Source organism: Carlito syrichta, unplaced genomic scaffold (assembly GCF_000164805.1).
Source record: "Carlito syrichta isolate Samal-C Ts95f unplaced genomic scaffold, Tarsius_syrichta-2.0.1 Scaffold303306, whole genome shotgun sequence".
Classification (NCBI taxonomy): domain Eukaryota; kingdom Metazoa; phylum Chordata; class Mammalia; order Primates; family Tarsiidae; genus Carlito; species Carlito syrichta.
The window spans coordinates 55,573-70,819 of NW_007247402.1; the positions used below are offsets into that span (position 1 = coordinate 55,573).

Consider the following 15,247-nt stretch of genomic DNA (forward strand, 5'->3'; position numbering starts at 1 on the left):
CAACTCAAAAAAAAAAAAAAAGTGGGCAAAAGACATGAATAGACATTTCTCAAAAGAAGATATACAGGCAGCCAACAGACACATGGAAAAGTGTTCAGCCTCACTAATCATCAGAGAGAAATGCAAATCAAAACCACATTGAGATACCACCTAACCCCAGTAAGAATGGTCATAATTAATAAAACAACAACAGATGCTGGTGAGGATGTGGAGAAAAAGAATGCTTCTACACTGCTGGTGGGAATGCAAACTAGTGCAGCCTCTCTGGAAGACAATGTGGCAATTTCTGAAAGAACTAGAAATTGACCTTTCATATGACCCAGCAATTTCCCTATTGGAAACATACCTGGAGGAGCTCAAGTCATTCTACCAAAAATATACCTGCACACGCATGTTTGTTGCAGCTCTATTCACAATAAAAAAAAATATGGAACCAATCATGCTGTCCATCGAAGCTGGACTGGATAAAACTGTGGTACATATACACAATGGAGTATTATGCAGCTGTAAAGAAGGACAAACATATGGACTTCGTAGCAACTTGGATGGATTTAGAGTCTATCATAGTCAGTGATCTATCACAGAAACAAAGAACAGAGTACCATATGTTCTCACTCATAATTGGACCTTGAAAAATTATTATAATACTATAAGAAAGGGATTGGCAGTAGTGGGAACCTGCCAGGGGAGGGGGTGGGATTGGCATTTGAGGGAAACTGCCAGGGGAGGGAGGGGCACACCTCATCAACAAGGGTACCTGCATAATGAACATTGGTATACCTAACCCTGAATTATACTCCACATCTTTAAAATAATGGAAAAAAAAGAAAAAAGTAAAATTAGTTGTGAGATTTAAAAAAAAAGAAAAGGAAACATGATAAACACAATAATTAAATAATCTATTGTTGGTTTGATAGTGGTAAATACTACAAAAAAAGAAAAAAGAAAGGGAGTGAAATGGGTAGGGGCATGGACAGGGCAAGACTAGCTGTGAGCTAATAACTGTTGAATTGGATGATGGGTACATGGGGTATTATTACACTAATTGTCTCTATTTTTATATGTGTTTTAAAGTCTTCATAATAAATTTTAAAAGTTCTCACTGAGGTAAAGAGTCATAGTGTCATGCATTATTTATGCCACTAACCCCCAAACTAGATGGCAGATTCCCTGAAGATGGGGGTCCCAACTCTGTGTCCTCCACAAGATCTAGCACCAAGCCTGAACTTAATGACTAATAATTTGTACAGCACATGGTCGTTTACAAAGTACTTAGCCATGGATCTGCTCATTTAATCCAGTGAAGTGGAAAAAATGAGAAACTGAGAGGCTGAGAGTTTAAGGGAACTGGCAGGGCCTGAATTTAAACCTTCATGTTTGCAACTCCCAAGTCCCTGTTTTTTGCTTTGGGCAACCCTGGACTCCTAAGGAACTTAACATTCAGTTTTAAAATTCCTGTGTGTGGTCGAGACAAACAGGAACAGCAACTGTTCAGCATGCAGGGCAAGAGGAAGCTCCACACAAAAACACAGCACTTCACACTTGTGACAAGTCCACTGATTCATATCTACCTCCCCCGACACATGTGCGTGCACATGTGTACACACAAACCTTAGTCACAGATGAATGGAGCCTTAACAAACATCTGACACCAGCAACCATGTGCCCAGCCAAGTGCTCAACTTTGGGGATGTGGGGTGGGAGAAAACATAATACTTCCCTAGACCTGGAGGAGCTCACACTTCACACCCTAACGCCCTTGCATCTTTGAAATCCCCTATCCCTATTTTATCTGCTGAACAGCCTCCCCAGGGTCCAGGGGCATGACACTTGATCCTATCCTATCTGGGAGCCCAAGGAAACAGTTCTCTCTTCTTTTCAAGCCAGAGGCAATTCCTTTTTCTAGCCAGAGAAGAGGTAAGGGCACAACCTGCCTTTATTAAACCTGCCAACTGTTGAACCTAAACTTTCCATGGCTGGAGCAAGGAGCTCCAGGAGTCTCCTAGCAGAAAAGCACCTGCAGCTACAACAGCATCCCAACTAGAGACTCCATCACCTCCTTCCTTTGGGACCTTGTTGCTTATGTGTCCCCATTGCTATCCCTATACCTGGATGCAGGGGTCCTCTGCTTCCTCTCCTGAATAGTCTCAATCATGGATTTTAGAACTTCAAAAAGACAGAGAGGGAAAAAGTTTGAGCCTTCTTAGTGCCACTTTCTTTGTTCCTCTGCTTGAGCTCAGGAGTCCATGGTGTTGTGTTTGATTAAGGAAGGCCCTGCCACTCTCCTCGCATGACTCACTGCCATCTCCCCCCCAGTACGCACACAGGGTACACAGCCCCTTTTCATTTATGCACCTTCATTCCGCCCCTCTTCTGGCTCCAGCCACCTTCAGCTACCATCTCTCAGTAGCCTCTCCTCTCCAGATGGGGGAGGAGTGCCGCAGGTGCACAGAGAGGTTTAGCATACTTCAAAAGTTGCTTAAGGTGTGCGAAGAAGGCCAGAGAACAGGGGAGACTGTGTCCAGTGTAAGATTTCCTAGTCCTAACTACAGACGTCCAGGGAGCAGAAATTCCAAATCCAAAATCTAGAACATGCACAAAAGCCCACATCCCTAAAATGAGGACCACCTCAAAATGTCCAACTGATGGCAGTTGTACCTCGAGGGTGAAATAGTTTCATCCCCTACCCCCAACAGCCACACAGAAACCAACTGCAGCTTTCTTCTCCATGCTCTTGGATTGCCCACCTTCCCACCACTAGACAGAGATTGTCCCTCCTTCATCCCAGGAGGGTGAAAGCGAGGGGGAAACTCAGAGAGCAAGGATACAGATGGAGGGGCTCACCACAAATCCTAGAGTGGGGGCGGGAGCAGGTTACACAGGAGGAGTCAGGGTTTGAAAATAGCCCAGAGTGTGATTCATTACCCTCTCCTCTGAGGGAGATAGAGTGAGACTGAGAGAAGCCAGGGCCCTGGAACAGGGGATAAGCATAAGTTCCAAACCAACCCAATATCTGGTGCCCCCAAATACACCAGCCTGTGAAAGAAAACTCCCACCTCTCCCCACCTTCCAACTGTTTGCTGTCCCCCTCTACACACACACACACACACACACACACACACACACACACACACGTTTTCCAGCTGGCTTAGCTGCATAATGACCACAGAGCTCTCAATATGCATCGCTCCTGCGGCCCCAAGCATCTCAGAGATAACCCTTTACCTGCCAATTATAAACCTGGCCCCAGGCACCAATGTCAGGGTAAGAGAGACTGGGCCCTGAAAGCAAGCTGCCCCAGTGTGGCTGAAAACACTGTGGCCCACAAAAGTACTATGACTTGCCCAAGGTCATATGAACTGGCTGAACCCCAGTTTCCTAAATCATAATTCAGTGCTGAACTTCAGTTTCCTGATTCGTAATTCAGTGTTCAACTTCAACAAATGTTGGTAGAAGAGACATGAAAATAACCCCAGACCATCTAATTTGGAAATCCCAAAAACTTCGACTAAAAGGGCTCTCCTCAGAAATTCTCTAATCCAAACCCATTTTGGACTTCATGGAGAAACTGAGCCCTAGAAAGATACGACTTATCGAAAATTTTTCACTTGGTCCCAGCAACTATCTCAATACCAAGAAATACTAATAAAGTCCTAGGCGTTTCCCAGAAGGGAAAGCAATGAGGCAGTGGCCCACGGAAAAGCCCATACAGCCGGGCTAGGGCTTCCTGGAAACGCTCTCGAAAGCAGAGAAAGGACAGGGCAGGAGAAGCGGCGCAACCCGGCCGCAGAACCTGAAGCCCTGGCGCCCCTGCCCAGCTGCCAGCCCCCTTCAAAGCGCCAGTGCGACGACTCCGGGATCCAGTCAAGCCCGGGGTAACTGGCGGACAGCTGCCTTCCACCGCCCCACTGGTGGGGTTTTGCTGAGACACTCGCGGCCTGCGCCCTCAGGGGTTCCCCGGTTTCGGCGACTCCGACCCCCAGTCCGGGAACGGAGGGGGCTCGCCTCTCTCCCTCCGCGTCCCCGGCGCACACTGCCCAGCGGAACCACTAGGAGAGGGGCCAGGTGGAGCGCGCCAGGCAAGCTAGCCGGGGCCAGGGAGTCCCGGGTCTTCGGCTCTCCCCCCTGTCGCCTCCCCAACTCCTACCTGGAGGCCACGTCTCCCTCTCTGGGTTTGGGGCCCGACAGAGAGGGAGTGGGCAGGAGGTGAGTGCAGGCGGGACTGCTCAGTTCAGGGCACGCGAGGCGCCTGGTGTCGGCCGGGGGTAACGGTGCCAACCAGAGGAGCAGCTGCTGCTGCTGCTTAGCCGTTGTCAACCCGAGACCACTTGCCGCGCAGGTGGGGAGCGAGCTGTGGCGAGCTGGGCTGTTGGGGATCCCCGCCCACCTATCCTCGACCAATGAGGGCACAGTCCCGGCCCACTGGACTCCCCAGAAAGTCGTCCAAACTGGAGTGGGCGGGACTCTGCCTGCTGGCTCCTCCAATCCCCGCACCACTGCCTTTCCCTCAGGTCACAGTGTTGGGAGGGAGGAGGTGCAAGCCCAGCCAGCGCCAAAGACAGCGGCTGAAGGAACGAGTTGGCCGGGCACACAAACTTATATTTATTGAGTTTTGAATGAATCTGGCACCATGTGAGGAACTTTAAATACATAGGCCATGTGCACAGAAGAGTTCAGTGATTTGCTCAGGATAATTTATGGGATGTCCAGAAGACACAACTTCGGTGAGATCTCATTTGAGCACGAAATTGTCATCCCTAACAAGCTCAGGCCCCAGCATCTGCAACTTCCCCAATACCCTCAGTTCTCTGTCTCCCCCAACCCAAGTCCAAACCTACCTCCGCAGAGAAATTTGTGGAAAACTCGGTACACCGGCAAGTACCACCACAAAGTCCATTCAAATTCAGTAAGAAACAAGAATATTAGGGTTTGATTTTTCTCTTTCCTTTCGTTGGAATAGTCAAACACAAGTTCACACCCCTGATTTCATTGTTGAATCGAGGACTCCTATTAGCCATGGCTGGTAGTACCCAAGATCTCATGCAGTTCAACTACTGTTCCCCACATTTACAAATGCAGAAACTCAGGGAAAGTGACATACTCAAGGCTACCCAGCAAATCTATGGCAAGAACAATATCTGTACACTGGTTATTTTCTCCATACCATTCTAAGAAGGCAGGAACTGCATCCAACTAATTTGCCTGCTAGAGTATCCAACACAGATGAAAGCAAAAATATCTGTTTCTTAGGACAAAAACTTTCTCAATGTCACCCAAGGCAATGACAGAGCCAGAATTAGCCTACTCCAGGTGCCCCTGCTCCCGTCTGGCTGTCAGTCTACTAGGCCATATTGAAATTCTCCCACCTTCCTTTTACCTGGCTCTGATGAGAATCAGAGGAGCCTTTCCTCTCAATGGCAGGACTGCAGCTGGTACTCTCCGGCAATTTGTTCAAGGTGAGCCATGTCCCTGTGGGTCTTTTAAGCATCCCTAAGGTGCTGGAGCCAAAGACATCTTGCTTGTGCACAATGTTAGAAAGACATAAAAAGGGGGACCCTGCAATAATTGTATCACTTTCTTAAGGGCAAGAAACCATGTCAGAGCCAATTCCATCTACCACAGGGTACCAAGCACAGTACTTACAGTAGTTTGCTAGCAGATAAATGAATGTTGAAAGAAATTCAAAGGATAGCCATAAATACATTACGATTATATGAATAATAAGCAAACTCGACTTATCTTTTAGTAGATATATGTAACTGAATCAGATATGCTGGACTCTGAACACCAGTTGTTTCTTTTAAAAAGAGCAATAAAACCAAAAAGCTAAAAGCGGGGGAACGGGAGTAGTACAAAAACTATAAAAAGAAAACTACAAAAAAAGGGCAACCGCCATAAATAACTAGAATGAGAGCTTACAAGTGCCTGGTGCAGAGTAGGTGTTCAATAAAAACTTTCATTGAGCCGGGTTCGGTGGCTCAGCCTGTAATCCCGCGCCTTTGGGAGGCTGAGGTGAGTGAATTGCCTGAGCCCGCGGGTTCGAGACTCACCTGGGCAGCGAGACCTCATCTTTACAAAAATCAAAAAATCAGCCGGGCGTGGTAGCACATGCCTATAATTCCAGCGACTCGGAAGGCTGAGGCGGAAGGATCGCCGGAGCCCAGCAGGTCGAGGCTGCGGTGGCCAGGAGCAGCCACTGCACTCCAGTCTGGGCGACAGAGTGAGACTCCAACTCAAAAAAAAAAAAACTTTCATTGAGTGACAGCGAACACAACAGTCAGGGAGGTACAATCATATTGCCACACACCTTACGACATTTTGAAGTAGTCCAAGTAATGTCAGGGCTATTTCTTTTGCTGTGTGTGTGTGTGTGTGTGTGTGTGTTTTAATTTCCCTCTCTTATCCCACCAGGAAAGCTCAGAAGGACAAAGACAACTCATCCCCTTCAACACCACGGTTAGTCGCTGTTCCCCCAACCTAAGACAGTCTTGCATGGTGAAAAAGCCTGTGTGTGTGTGTGTGTGTGTGTGTGTGTGTGTGTGTGTGTGTGTGTGTTCATTCTACCACGTTCACAGACCAGGTGGGTCATACAAAGGGGAGTATAATGGGCTCCAGAGCCAGATAGCCTGTGTACAAATCTCAACTGTGGTACTCGCTAGTCATGTGCCTCAGTTTTCTCATCTGGAATGCATGGATGATAATCACAGTACTGACCTTACATGGCTGTGGAGCAGATCCACTGGGCTAAATAAACACTCAGAATGGGGGCTGGACCATAGTAAGTGCTCATCAGTGTTAGATATGGTTACAGAGTCACCTGGCAATGATAGAAAGAGAAAGTAGGAGAGCTAAATGCCAGTCACAGTTCTACCACATTCTGGCTATGTCACCCAGGATAAGTCAATGTGTCATTCTAACCATCAGTTTTTTCACCTATACACCAAGACTAAAGCATAATACCCAGTGGGCAAAGTGGAGACAATGAATGTGAGTGTGTACTATAAAAGCAGGAGGCAGAATGGCACTGAAGGTGCTAGAAAGCTAAACTTTTCTTTAGGGCTGAGCAGCCCTTGTCTTGTAAGCTGTGGCAAAGAGCAGCTTCATACACCATTCCTCTGAACCTCACTCTGAGACCCTTGGGTCCCAAAAAGGGCCTATCAGAGCTTCCCAACAGTCCCTATACCCCTCTCTTCTAGGGAATAGAAGTTCCTTGAATGGCTAAAAGGAGATCCATGTCCACACTCTGGAATGACTGAGGTTAAGGTCAGAAAGAAATCAAACAGACTCCTCCACTACTCTTTTCCATAGGCGCTAAAGGAGTAACAGCAAATCATTCCAGAGAACTCAGTTGGGAAGGGTAAGGAAATAGGAGCAGTGAGGGGAAACTGAACGATACCAGACCAGCCCCAACCAGCACATGACTACGGGTGCCCTCACACACAGGCTTTCACACTTGTACACACATTCCTGCATGCCTCATCGAAGCCAACCAGGCAGGCCTAAGAGAGGAAAAGACAGCTCCCAGGTGGCCTGGGGCCCCCACCCAGCATCATGAAAGGAGGCTATTGATCAAGTCCTACAAGATGGGATAGTCACAGTTCATTAAACAACAAAAATTCTGTGGAGCTGTGGCCATGAAAGAAGGATTTGCACTAAGAGGGCAGCCTGAGCAGGGTGCAGATGTGGGCAGAAGGGATACAGTGGTAGGGAGAGGCTTGCAAAGATAAGGGCCACACAGGCACCTGTCTGTACTTTGCCAAGTGTAGATGGGTGACAGAGAACTATATCCTAAGAGGTACACAAAGGCACCCTCTCATCCCATAGCCCAGAGACTACCGTGGTTGTGCCCAATCCAACCCCCCAGCCCTTCACTCTGTCTGGTTTAGTCTCAGCCCACGATCTTGCTCTCTCCTGGCTAGGCCCAGTTTCCTCATCTGGAAAAACAGGCTGGAACCTGGTTCTAGGGTCCCTTCTTCCCAGAACATGTTCTGCATCTGTGAGCTTCTTTGTGTGGTCCCATGAGGGCAGGGTTTCTAGAAGTCCAACCTCTATGATGCTTGTGCAGAGGAAGGGGGTAAGAGTGTCACCAGGATCATCTGAGGATGGGGGGCAGCTACGGCAGGGCTAGAAAGCAGAGGAAAATGGGGGAAAGGAAGAGTCGGGGTTGAGGGATAAGACCGGGAAAGGGAGGGGGCTAAGGCCAAGCCTGCACAGAAGCCTGGAGCCCTGCTCTCTGCCCCAGCATTGTCCCCAGCATTGCTCCCAATTCACCCTGGGGCTCTGGGCATCCAGGGTCCCTGAACAGACCTCATGATCCTGTCTCCTTCCTAGGATCCCTTCGGGTGTCCCTCTGGGGCTGCAACTTCCAAGACAAAACATGGGAGGGTGAGGAGGAGATGGAGAAGGCAGAAAGAAGGGTTCCATTGTCAACCCACCATGGCCTGACCTCATGCTGCAACCAGACCCGGTGTCCAGGATGTTGCAGGGCCACTTGGGGAGAGGTGTGTGGCTTTTTCAGGCCCTGCCCCCAGCCTGGCCTGGCCCAGCCCCATGATGATGGGTCTTTAATGCTTGGCAATCTTAATTCAGGCTAACTGAACCTGTCCCCTGACCAGCCACCTTATAGTTTCCTGACCTTGAAGGGCAACCCTCAGGGGCCCCAGGATGCCATCAAAGAGGGCATGGCAAGTGTACTGAGGGTCAAGGGCCCCTCAGTAAAGGGGTCTGGGCTCTGCTTGGCCTTAGCGTCCCTGTCCCCTCTCAGTGAGCTCTTCCCCAAGCACAGTCCCCTCCACATGCCCTTACACACACACACACACATTCTAACTAAATGAGAGTTCTGATCTGCCCCTCAGTCAGGGCTGGGACTTCTCACACACATGCATAAATTCGTCCCATAATGTGGGTTCCCAAACCTTGTCTGGCATCAGCAAGAGACAGGGGTGGAAAGTGGGGCAAACATGCCCATGGCTAGGGTCCCTGCCTTCCTAGAGCGTCTACTCCAGCAGGGGAGGCGATGGCAGTCCCCGATGGTGAATGACCAACCCAGACAGGTGGACAGCCAGGTCAGGACCCAGAGGACAGGAAGGGAGAGGCAGCAAGGCTCCCAGCATGGACAGGGCCTTATGTCTCTGGATCAACAGACCCCTTGGAAATGGCTCCTGGGCCCCACCCTCACTGAGGCCCCTGGGTCAGGAGCCATGCCACTGTCACTCTGGTTTCTGCTTTGTTTCTACCACAGAGAAGCTGTGTGACCTGGTTGAGTCTTGCCCTCTGTGGGTCTCAGTGTCCCCATATGTACAATCAAACAGGATCTCCAAGGGCCCTGTGTTTCAGTATGTTCAAATTCCATAACAAACCCAGGGTGAGAAACCCAAGCTTATTTGTATTTCCTGCCATTTGAGTGGAATCAATAGAGAATTAGAGCTGGGTGCAGTAATCCCAGCTACTTGGGAGGCTAAGGTGAGAAGATCACTTGAGCTCAAGAGTTTGAGGCCAGCCTGGGCCAAGATAATGTCGAGAGAGAGGAAGAGAAGAGGAAGAGGAGAAGAAGAAGAGGAAGAGGAAGAGGAGAATAGCACAGAGGAAAAGTAGTTGGCAAAGTCTGGAAATTTAAGTGCCCCAAAACATTATATTTTTTCCAATTAAAAAAAAAAAGACAATGCCAGTCTTTGAGAGATCCCTTAGAGTCCAAAGAGATCTTGGGATGGAGCTCCCAGGCAATGCGAGTTAACTAGAAAGGTGCTGCTAGGGAGGCTGTGCTGTGTCCTGCATCTGGGGTCCAGAGTTAGAAGGTTATGGGCTCTTGAAGTGATAGGAGGGTGTAGGGAGCTACAGTGATAACACCCAAGGATATGGAGACCAAAGAAAGGGATGAAAGGACAGACAATGGAATGATGAGGGAAAAATACAGACTGAGAGTCAGACATATAGAAGAACAGGAAGACAGACAGGATAGACATGCAGACGCCAGAGGCAGAGACAAGGAAAGTGCTGAAGGAATAAGGGTAAGAGACATACTGGCACTAAACTCCTACTGTGAGTTAGCAACCAAAACGGTGTTTTTTCTGAGTGGAGGATGAAGGCAGAAGCTGGTGGGGACGAAGTCGGATAAACAACCGGAAAGAGGGCATGGGGCACCCACGGGGCCGGGTGAGACCTGGCTACGAATCAGAAGAAAGCCACTGCGCAGGGTGGAAGGCCTGAAACAGGGGGACTGCCAGCCAGGGGTGGGGCTTTTAGACAAACTAACATAGAACTAATAGATGAAAACGGACTGGAACTCAAGACCGAGGCAAGGAGGACGGGGCGCTTCGACGCCTGGGTCTGCCGGGTTGCTGTTCACCTGGTTTCCAGAGCGGCGGGTCCTCCCGGGTGTCCTTCACACTCCACGGAATCCACGTCCGGGCTTTCGGGAGCCGCCACTCTGGCCCCCAGCCCCGCGCCTTGGCCATGTGTCCGTGGGCGCCGCCCGCGCCAAGCGACTCCGGAGCCCGCAAGCGAGCCAGCAAGCCGGAGTGCGGGCGCCTGGGGGCTTACACCAGGACTGCGGGGACCGGCAGGGAAAGCAGGGAGGGAGGGGCTGAACGGACTGCCGCTGTGGTTACCCCGCCCCTCGGTTGCACTAGAAAGTTCCACGCCCCCACCGTGAGCAGGAACTGCCGCTTCTCTAGCTCCACTAGCCTCACGTAGTCATCTACTTCTTTACTCCGCATCTTCACCATTGGGCCCTTCACCGAGTTGGAGTCACCCTTTCACCTTCTTGTGGGCCCTCTATTTGAGAGGTGTCCCACTATTGACCTCCCTGTTTCCTGCTCCCATACCCCAGTGTGAGATAGTGGGGGGGGCTTCCCATTTATCAAGTCAGCCCCTCCTCCTCCTGTCTGTCCTCAAATCTCATCAACCATGTGATATGGAGGAAGACCTCTGCAACAGTCAGATGGAGAGGGGAACAATGGCTCCTGCCCTCTAGACAACTGACTCACTCCTCAGCCTCCTCCATCCCCCTGCGTTTCACATTTCCCACTAGCTTTTCACATTTCCAACTAGCTTTTGACATTTCCAACTAGCTGGCCAGAGCATCAGAATGAAGCTGGGTTCCACCAGTGACACCTTGAAATTCTTCTAGTATCAAGAATCTCCAGGAGTTGAAGCAGTCCTTATAGACTGTTACAGAGGAAAAATTGGCCCAAGAATGCAAATGACTTGGCTATCATCTAAACTGGGACAATTATCTCTAGTTGCAGGACTGCTGTAAGGATCTGAAGGGCTGAGTGTAGTGCCTGGCACACAGTACAGGCTCCATAAAGATTAGCTTTTATTCTCAAAGAGTCCAGCCCTGGGGATTTAGCGCGCACGCGCGCGCGAGCGCGCGCACACACACACACACACACACACACACACACACACACACACACAGCTGGACCCAGGACTTCACAGTACGTAACCCTATCTCTTAGCCCAACTCCTTACCCCCCGCCCACAGCAAGCAAACTTGCCTTACCTGATCTGGGGACCGAAGGGGGTCCTGGCTAAATTTGTTTACAGTGGTAGGAGGGCTAAAAGTTGCAGCCAACTCTCAGACCAGGTCATTTCCACTCCACTTCTGTTGGTAGCCAGTAATTCTAATACTGGCTCTGCACTAGCTGGCATAACATGGGCAGTTTCTCCTCTCAAAGCTTCAGTTTCCTCATCTGTAAAATGAGGATAATAATCCTATGACACAATGGAAATAATGAATGTGTTTGTGAATGATAAGGGGGTACACAGGCGAGTGTCACAGCCCCTTCTGTCCACTATCTCCATACCTTGTGTCTAGAGTCTAAACACCCTTATTTGTGAGAGTAGACTAGGAAAAAGAAGAGGAGTTTGCAATTGATGTGTGATTATGTGCATGAGATTTGCACCCACTTTTCATGGACTCAGTGTCAGAGCTGGAAAGGAATTAGGGGTTAATCTCTAATGTTGATCTCCATGTCATTTGGCCATTCACCCCTTTTTCCCAGGGCAGTGCTGGCACATAGTAGGTGTTGACAAAATATTTACTGACTGAATGAATGCATTTTTTTTTCTTTTTTTTTTTTTTTTTTGAGTTCGAGTCTCACTCTGTCGTCCAGACTGGAGTGCAGTGGCCGCTCCCGGCCACCGCAGCCTCGACCTGCTGGGCTCCGGTGATCCTTCCGCCTCAGTCTTCCAAGTAGCCGGAACTACAGGCGCGCGCTACCATGCCCGGCTGATTTTTGATTTATTGTAGAGATGAGGTCTCGCCAAGTTGCCCAGGCGGGTCTCAAACCCGCGGGCTCAGGTAATCCACTCACCTCAGCCTCCCAAAGGCGCAGGATTACAGGCTGAGCCACCGAGCCCGGCTGAATGCATTTTTCACATGGGGAAGAGGACTTGTCCAAGGTCACACAGCGAATTTGGTTCCGAGCCAAGGCAGATCTGACTCTGTTCCATCTAATAGTACATTCTACTTCATGGAATTATTTTTGGTTTCCCCCAAATGATCATAAGTCAGTGGGAAGCCAATTTTTCTCTCCCAGCACCCTCTGACATATCAGCAATCGTCATTTTGGACTAGTCCAGCCTGGACAAGCAGCCACTGGAATAACCCTTTCTGTGCCCAGTTTGGTGCTGCCCTGTTTCCAACAGCCCCGATGCTGCCTCTGCCACGGGGTTAAGTTCTCCACTGAGGAAAAGGAGGCCCCAGTCCGCTTCCTCTGAGCAAAGGAGTTTCCCTTTTGCTCTCTGGTTGGACGGGAGTGCGGGACACAGCCCCTGGCAGCAGCAGCCTAGAAGGAAGGGCGGCAGCAGCCACTTCCTACACTGCTAAGGCATCTCCCTCCCTGGCCAGTTCCTCCCTTATTTCCTGAGTTCTGCCTCTTCAGCCCAAGCCAGAGCAGTGATATGAAAGAGCTCCAAAGATTGACTTGAATCACAGACCCTTGGAGCTGGGAGGAACCTTTGAGGTCATTTATTCCACCTCCCCACCACCACCACTGCAGGAATACCCGTTGTTAGCAAAGAGGGAGGCACATTACCAAACCCCTTACAACTTTAAGTTCTAACTGCATAAATTGGACAGTGTGACACCTAGCTGGCAATGTTGCTGTAGGAGGAGATGCACGAATAGAATTAATAAAAGTTGATGTGTATTGAGCACTAGCAGTATGCCTGACATTGTCCTAAGTGCTTTTCATTTCATTCTTACCACACCCTCTAAAACAGGTATACCGTTATCATCATCCCCCCCACCATCACCACTTTACAGATGGAAAAACTCAGGGATAACAAATATCTCATAACTTGCTACGTTCACACAGCTCATAAAGCAGCAATGGCAGGATTAGGACCTTGAGCCTCCACACTCACCGACATAATGGTGATGATCATCCTCACCCCCAAGAGAATGATCCACCCACCTGAGGGCTCCACAAATTCACAGGTGTCTGTGTCACTGTAACTTTCGTATTCAGGTATCTGTAAGGACTGAAGGGGTTTGGCACTCAGGAAGAAGTTTGGCACAGAGTTAGTGCTTAGAGAATATTCTTTCAAGAGTTGAATGAAGAGTAAATGAGTGAGTAGGTGGGTGGGTGGGTGAGTAGAAAGCCCAGAAGTAGCCTTGGCCAAACCAAATGGTGGCTGAGAGATTTGAGATTTTCTTTCCCTAATGCCACTGGGATGAAGCAGCATAAAAATGACACAATGAAGTACAACCACAGGTGGTGAAAGCAGACGAGAGAAGCACTCCCACCTCCACCCCTATATCCTGCCATTTGTGTGGCTGGGCCAAACCTGGCACCCTGACCATAAAGCCATTGGGCTGATTAGGTATCTAGTTTACCCTCAAAGCCAGCAGTTCTGGGGTCTGTCCTGGAGAACTGTGCTCACCAACTTCTTTTTCCCCGCTCAAAGGCCCCATGCCTGCCTTTGTAATTCAGAGGTTCATGTGGAAAAGGGAGGAGGGCTTAGATGTCCAGGGAATTGGGGTTTGTTGCATTTGGTCTCAAACATGTTTCAGTAAACTACTGTCCTTCTCTTGCTGGCTGAATGCACTTGGCGGAAAAGTAAAAGGGAGCTTGAGCACAACTCTGGCCTCAAGTCCTGACTCTGCCATCTAGTAGTTGTGTAACCTTTGGCAAATTACTGAGCATCAGTTTCTTCACCTAGAAAATGGACATTTTTTTTTGTCCTGTAAATCTCAAGATAATGAACTTGAGAGCACTTTGTAAGTGTAAAATGACCAAACACTGATGGAATCCCAGTGGGAGTGCTACTTCCAGCAGTGTGCTGCAGCTCTCTGATTGAAGGCCCAAGTTTCAGCCTTCCACTTATCTTTCCCTTGCTATGGAGGACTGTGGCCCAGTCATTCGCTTTCTCTGGGCTTTAGTAAACCAGGAAGGATAATTCCTAGATCTCTGCCTTCAAGTCTTAGCAGGGTTGCTGAATGGCAGCAACGGTGTATATATGTACAGATTTTATCAGCTCCAGAGAAGGCTCCCCTAAGAACTGCAAATCTCAAAGCAGGCTTGGATGTAAACACCAGCTTCAACACAGTCTACTAGATGGCATGCCTTATCATTTCTCTGAGCCTCAGTTTCCTCACTTGTTAAATGGAGACAACAAGTACCTCCCTGAACTGTTATGTGGATCAAATGCAAAACCATCAATAAGATATGTTTGTCAGTGGGAAACTAACCCCTTACCCCCTTAGTCTTTCCTTGCTGCTTTCTTCCTGCCCTTGTATCATGTAGGCTGCTCAGTTCTGATGCTTACTAATTCTTTCCTTTATCCTTCCTTTATCTGGGAAGTAGTAACGGTGCCCACCCACCACTGACCCCACTCCTACTCCCTAGCCTTAGTACACACAACCGTCCCCTCAGTCAGTGCTTGCAGAAGCCCCTTTTCCTCTTCCTATCACCTGGCTGGGTGCAGCACCAACACACTGTAACACATGACCTACATACAGTGTGGCTCAGGGTTCCAGGGCTCTGCCCATCTGGGCAATTGGCCTTGCCATGAACAACAGCTGTGCTGGTGTCAAAGGAGTTGTTTGTAGCTGGGAGTCAGTAATTTGCCTCCTGCAGGCCTACCCTCTTGTGACCAGCTGGGGGGCTTGTTTGCATCCATCACTTGGTGTGTCCCCTCAGAGTCTAGGTCAGTGTCTGAGAGAGCACCAAGTAGTCAGGGCCTCCACACAAACCCAACCTAGACCTGGTGGGCACTTATCATCTGGTCTGCCCCATCA

General features: G+C 49.3%; 1 protein-coding gene across 1 annotated transcript in view; it reads right to left on the minus strand.

Moving 5' to 3' along the window:
- STARD8 (StAR related lipid transfer domain containing 8) overlaps positions 1-4,329 on the minus strand; it is a 32,767-nt gene extending 28,438 nt beyond the window's left edge. The window contains exon 1 of the mRNA XM_008058350.1: positions 4,148-4,329. The gene's annotated coding sequence lies outside the window, so the exon portion shown is untranslated. The remainder of the gene's footprint in view (positions 1-4,147) is intronic.
- Positions 4,330-15,247: the final 10,918 nt, after the last annotated feature.